The sequence below is a fragment of the Echinops telfairi genome, unplaced genomic scaffold (assembly GCF_000313985.2).
Source record: "Echinops telfairi isolate 266 unplaced genomic scaffold, ASM31398v2 ScPeMD7_4225;HRSCAF=4972, whole genome shotgun sequence".
Classification (NCBI taxonomy): Eukaryota; Metazoa; Chordata; class Mammalia; order Afrosoricida; family Tenrecidae; genus Echinops; species Echinops telfairi.
Window position 1 is genome coordinate 24,867,647 of NW_022108124.1, and position 6,041 is coordinate 24,873,687.

The following is a 6,041-nucleotide window of genomic DNA, read 5'->3' on the forward strand; positions in this document are numbered from 1 at the left end:
TATATATTAATGAAATGTCTTTTAATTACTGTACACCTTGATTATCTACCATGTTTTCTTTAGAATTTTACTAATTCACTTACTTTTTACTATTTTGCTTTTCATATAAACTTATAGTATAGCATACACTATATCTGGTACTATATATGCCTTCTCTTAGATTTTATACTATGAATATGTACTAGAAGGAAATAATCTTGGTCCCCCAAAACCATGCAATTATCTTTCAAGTTAACTTCTCTTTATATGACATGTTAATATTGGAGGGACAAAAAACAAAACACTTACTGGCCTGTGATCTCTCCCCTTCTCATTTTGCCCTCCTGCTTCATCGACATGAGTCTGGAGAGGGCTTTAACTAGCATGATTCATGGTCGTGAGTTGGACTGGATTGGGCCCTTCCTTTGATATAAATTTCTTTCTTGATATAAAGTTCTTTTTTATATACATATATAAGTGTACCTGGTTTTGTTTCTCTAGAAAACCCAGCCTAATACAGTACACTATGAAGACAAAGACACATCTGTAGTGATCCATTAATCTAAGAGACATGTTTAAACATATTTTGTTTGGAATAAAGCTATGCATGAATGAACTGGAACTCCAATAGAATTTTTTCTGACCTAATTGTTTGTTGACTTGTATATATTTCAAAAAATGCTGTTTTCAATTTCTGTTATGAAAAACAGGACAATTGATGGACTTATCTACACATAAGAATGAACTAATTTAAATAATAAATTATTCACTAGTTACTCATTATTCACCAGTAACTAGTGATGATTCAGAGGCTGCTTCTTTGTCAATGAATTTAGATAAATATTTTAAGCATAAGAATTGAGTTAATAGTTCTTTTAAAGATTCACTAAAATTAAAGATTATTGCACTAAAATGTCAAAAAACTGATTCCAAGGTACAATTTGAAAAGTGACCACCAGAAGATTCTGTTTTGTGCATGTAATTATCTCCGCAGATCTACCTAAATAAGATAGGCTGGATGAACAAACTGGAGGAGAAAACAACAGGACCAACAGTTCCGGGGAGACATGGGGGAGGGGGAAGTGGGAGGAAAGGAAGTGGTGTTAACAAACTCAGGGACAAGGGAACAACAAGTGATCCAAATCAGTGGTGAGGAGGGTGTGGGAGGCCTGGTAGGGCGTGATCAAGGGTAATGTAACTGAGAGGAATTACTGAAACCCAAATGAAGGCTGAGCTTGATAGTGGGACAAGAGGAAAGTCAAAGGAAATAGAGGAAAGAGCTTGGAGGCAAAGGGCATTTATAGAGGTCTAAATACAGGCATGTACCTATGTAAATGAGTATGGGGATACAGATTTATGTGCATATATTTATAGGTTTAGTATTAAGGTAGCAGATGGACATTGGGCCTCCACTCAAGTACTCCCTCAATGCAAGAATACTTTGTTCCATTAAACTGGCATGCTATGAAAAAAAAAAAAGAGAGAGAAGATTCTGGTGATTTTCACATTTCAATTAATTTCATAACAAATTGATAAATAATAGCATACAATTTTTCTCATGAAATTTCCTTTTATAAACCTGAAGAGTGTTTGAGATCCTCAACTTAGATTCACATTAAGTCACAAAACTGAGTTAAGAGGTGACTTAAACAATGGTCCATGATAAATGGACTCAGCTTGATACAGGTAGCTTTATAAGACTCTTTAAAAATTTTATAATGTCCCTGCTGGGAGCGGAAGCAGTGCCAAAAACTCATTCTTTTGAAATGGTCTTAACAAGAAATGAATCATCTGAATATGCAAAATGCTGAATTAATTTCTAAGTTATATCTTCAAAGGTCTTACAAACCCCAATATTAGCTCAGATTCCTTGACAAAGACCATAATCCCAGAATTATTGTTAATGGGATGGTAATTTGATCAAGTAATAGAAAATCTGTCCTGGTGTGATGGCAAGAAAAGTAACTTACTCTTTGCAAATGAATAGAATTTTAAAGTACTCCTTTTCATTATCAGTACAACTGGAGAGGTTTTCTTTATTCTTACTACTCTTTTAAAAATAAATTTCATAATTTAATAACATTATTTCAAGACCTCTGTTGATAAGTTGGTTAAAAGCTTAGGGATTTAAATAAAGCAAGTATTTTTCAGTATATATTAATATAATAAACTTTTACATTTGCTGAATCCATTTTTATCAGCTAGAGCAGGTAGTTAGAGAAGGTCCTAAGGCTAATTTAAAGGTGATGATACACATCTTCCACAAAGGGATTAAACTTACCAGTAATGGGGCATTAGAGTACTGGGATCTTCGACATTGTTAGAGTGTGTAACTTGAGGTGCCTGAGCTGAACGTTGGACTGGCAACAGCGCCATGAGTCTTCCAGTTCTGTCTCTTGTGCTGCATCACTGGGACTTTTTTTTCCCTACTTGCCTACCCGAGGGGAATAGTGCCAAACGAGCACATAAATGTCTAAGGACCCCAGACTTAATCTTTCAATTCTCCTCCTTCTAGTGTTCTCTACCAACAGGCCGTGGCTCAACTTATTAGCCAACAAAACTCAACCTCTGGTCATTCATACTCTGGGTGTAACATCTAGACAAGTGAAGGTCCAGTGAAAATGGGGGAAATCCTACAAGAAATGGATTGATATGATGGCGGCTACAATGATTTCAAACATACCAAGAAAATTAAAGATGGCGCAGAAACAGGTAGTGCTTTATTCTGTTATACAAGGGTACATAAAAAAGAATCTGTATAAAATCTTGAGGCCCACTACCATCAAGTCCATTTTGACTTGTAGTGACTCAATATAGCTTTTCAAAGGCTGTAGATCTTTTTATTTTAATCTTTCAAAAATCATTTTATTGGTATATAGTTCACATGCCATACAATTTAATAGTTCAACTATATTAAGAAGAGTTGTGAAATCATCACAACAATCATTTTGAGAGGGGATTCAACAGAGGCTCCATGTGTGTAAGGATACTGCAAATGGATTTTGGGTTTCCATCCATAGCCTTCTGCAAACTGGGTGTTCAGAATTTAAGCTCTGATACTGTGCCCTCCTTTGGATCTTGATTTTATTATTTCCAATCCTTGGATCAAACAGGCTGGTGTGCTTCGTCCATGTGGACTTAGTTGATGCCTCACTTAGATGGCTACTTGTTTTAAGAATAGCCTTTAAAACCTTAGATCAGTGGTTCATAACCTGTGGCTCATGGCCCCTATGGGGATCAAACGACCCTTTCACAGGGGTTACATGATTCATAACAAAATTACAAAGTAACAAAATTATAGTTATGAAGTAGCAATGAAAGTAATTTTATCGTTGGGAGTCACCACAACATGAAGTGTCGTGGCATTAGGAAGGTTGAGAACCACTGCCCTAGATATATTTTGTTCTGATAGACAAGTACCACCAGATTTCTTAATCACCTTTTGCTATAGCACCCATATCTTCAGTGATCTCTTCATGAGGGAAAATATCAAACAGGGCCAAGTCATAAGAACTAATTGTTCTTAGGTTAGGGCTACAATGAAGTACAAGCCCAAAGTTCATTCATTTACCTATGGTTTTTATATATTTCTAGGTTGCTTTAAAGGCATCTCTATTATCGTTTTATAATAGAGAACATTATATATTACCCCCTTGGGGAAAATGGTAATTCTGTGGATAGTATCATTGATTTAGCCAATGGTATAGAATTTGTAACATTGTTGAGAAAAGAACATTATACATATATAGGTTGGCTTTTCAGATCACAATACATGAATTGCTGACTTGTGTAGATTAAAAACTTAAGTGAGTGGACGCTATTAACACAAGCAATGAGGTCTGGGGAGAGAGCAAAACTTTCAATAATACCCATTCACAAAGGCAGAACTATGTCTGCCAGAGTAACACATGATATAAAAAAATCAAAGAGAACATTAAAATATATGGAGTCTCAGGCCACCATTCATTGAGTACCCTCAAAGCAAGATATCTGAACCAAGGTCCAATGGCCACCAATTCCATAATCTTGGGATAGTGGTCATCTGCTCCTGGTATCACTACTCCCATTTCTGTTCCTGAGGGGTTTATTTGACCTGGATCCCGTGGGTCATGAGCTCTTATCTGTACCCGTGTATGTGCTCCCATCTAGCCAGAGCTGAAAGGCAGGACTGAGGTCATGATAGTAGTGGGTGAGGAAACCTCCACAGACCAGAGTACTGTGTGTTTCATGGGTGCCATACCCTTCTTTGTGACCCTTTTGTGAGGGGATGTCCTATTGTCTATAGATGGGTTTTGGGTCTCTACTTTGATCCCCCACATTCTCAACAATATGCTTTTGTTTGTTTGTTTTGGGTCTTATGCCTTTCATCTGAGCCCTTCAATACCTCATGATTGCACAGGCTAGTGTGCTTCTTTCATGAGGGCTTGTTGCTTCTCTGCTAGATGGCCACTTGTTTAACTTCAAGCCTTTAAGATCCCAGATGCTATATCTTATGCTAGCCAGGCACCATCAGCTTTCTTCACCACATTTGCTTATGCACCCATTTGGGAGAGTGAGTGAGCATCACAGAATGCCAAGTTGTTAGAACAAAGTGTTCTTGCATTGAGGGAGGACTTGAGCAGAGGCCCAAAGTCCATCCACTTTCTCAATGGATTGCCATATAAATACATGGACATAGACGAATACTTCTATTTTTATGAATTAATATATTTACATATGTACACACCTATGTTTATACCTCTATCCATAACTTTGCTTCCTAGATCTTTCTTCTGTTTCCTTGTATCTTCCTCTTGCCCCACCATCACACCCTTCTTCTGCCTTTTAGTAATTCCTCTCAGCTAGATTGCTGTTGCTCTAATACCCCAGGATCTCTACATCCTCCTTGTTGTTGATTTTAATTCCCTTGTTGCTCCCCTGCCTACTGCTCCCTTATCCCACCTCCACCTTCCCCCAAATCCTTCCAGAACCATTAGTCCTGTTGCTTTCTCCTCAGGCTTGCTTCCCATGCCTAGCTCTTAATTTTCTGATCTAACAAGAGTACGAGGTGAGTGACTCTTCCTGGATGCCATCTTGACTCCTCTTTACACTTCATTTTAATATGAAAGCTTATTATCCTGAAAATAAACTTGTTGGAAACAGTAAACAATAGCTAATATTAAATTCTTGAAAAGCAGATTGTGCATCCTAGAGTGTAAAAACTTGTTTATGTTTTTAGTCAAATATTTAAAAAAAACAACAGATATTACAGTAAAGATAATTTGATTCATGTTGGCATTTAGAAATATTTTTTAGATTATGAAACGTCAAACATATACAGAATTAGAGAGACTGACAGAATGATTTCCCATGTTGCCTTGGCCTATGTTAGAGAACTATAATTATTTTTATTTCTCCAATTTTGTCCCATTCACCTATTTTGTTTGTTTGCCTTTTAAAATATTTTAAAGTAAAAATCAGTTATGTCATTTAACTTTTAAGTAATAATTGAGGTTCATGGCAGTATTTTTTTAAATTGAATGTTATATTTTGCTCCATGTAAGTCATTTTTCAGTACTGAAAGCTTTTGTTGTAGAAGTTACTAGCTCTATAGTTTGTCAAGTTACTTTCACTTTTTGAGACTCTTTTCACCGCCCCCCACTAGTCAAAAATAACAAAACAAAACATTAAAATAATAAAACAGTAAATGAAAAATAAAGGCAGATTTTTGTGGCTCAGCAACAAATAGTTGGTTAATGGAACAAGTTCAGATTCATATTAGAAGAGGCAGCTAGGTATGGCATAGTGTAAAGAGGTGGTATTGAAGCACAATTTTACTTGTTATGACTTGGGAGAAGTTAAAAACAACCAGGTTTCCAGTGCTTTCATTCGCTAGCACTGAAAAACAAACAAACGAACAAAAAACTGCTATATTTCATTGAACTGTTACATGAATTAAATAAAAAAAATGTAGGTGAAATTATTCTGTTTGGTGTATTTTTATATAAAAGTTATCTTGGTCTTACAATAATAGAAATTCAATGATATTTTTGTGAGGCATATTCTTGCTGTTCTTTGTAGTT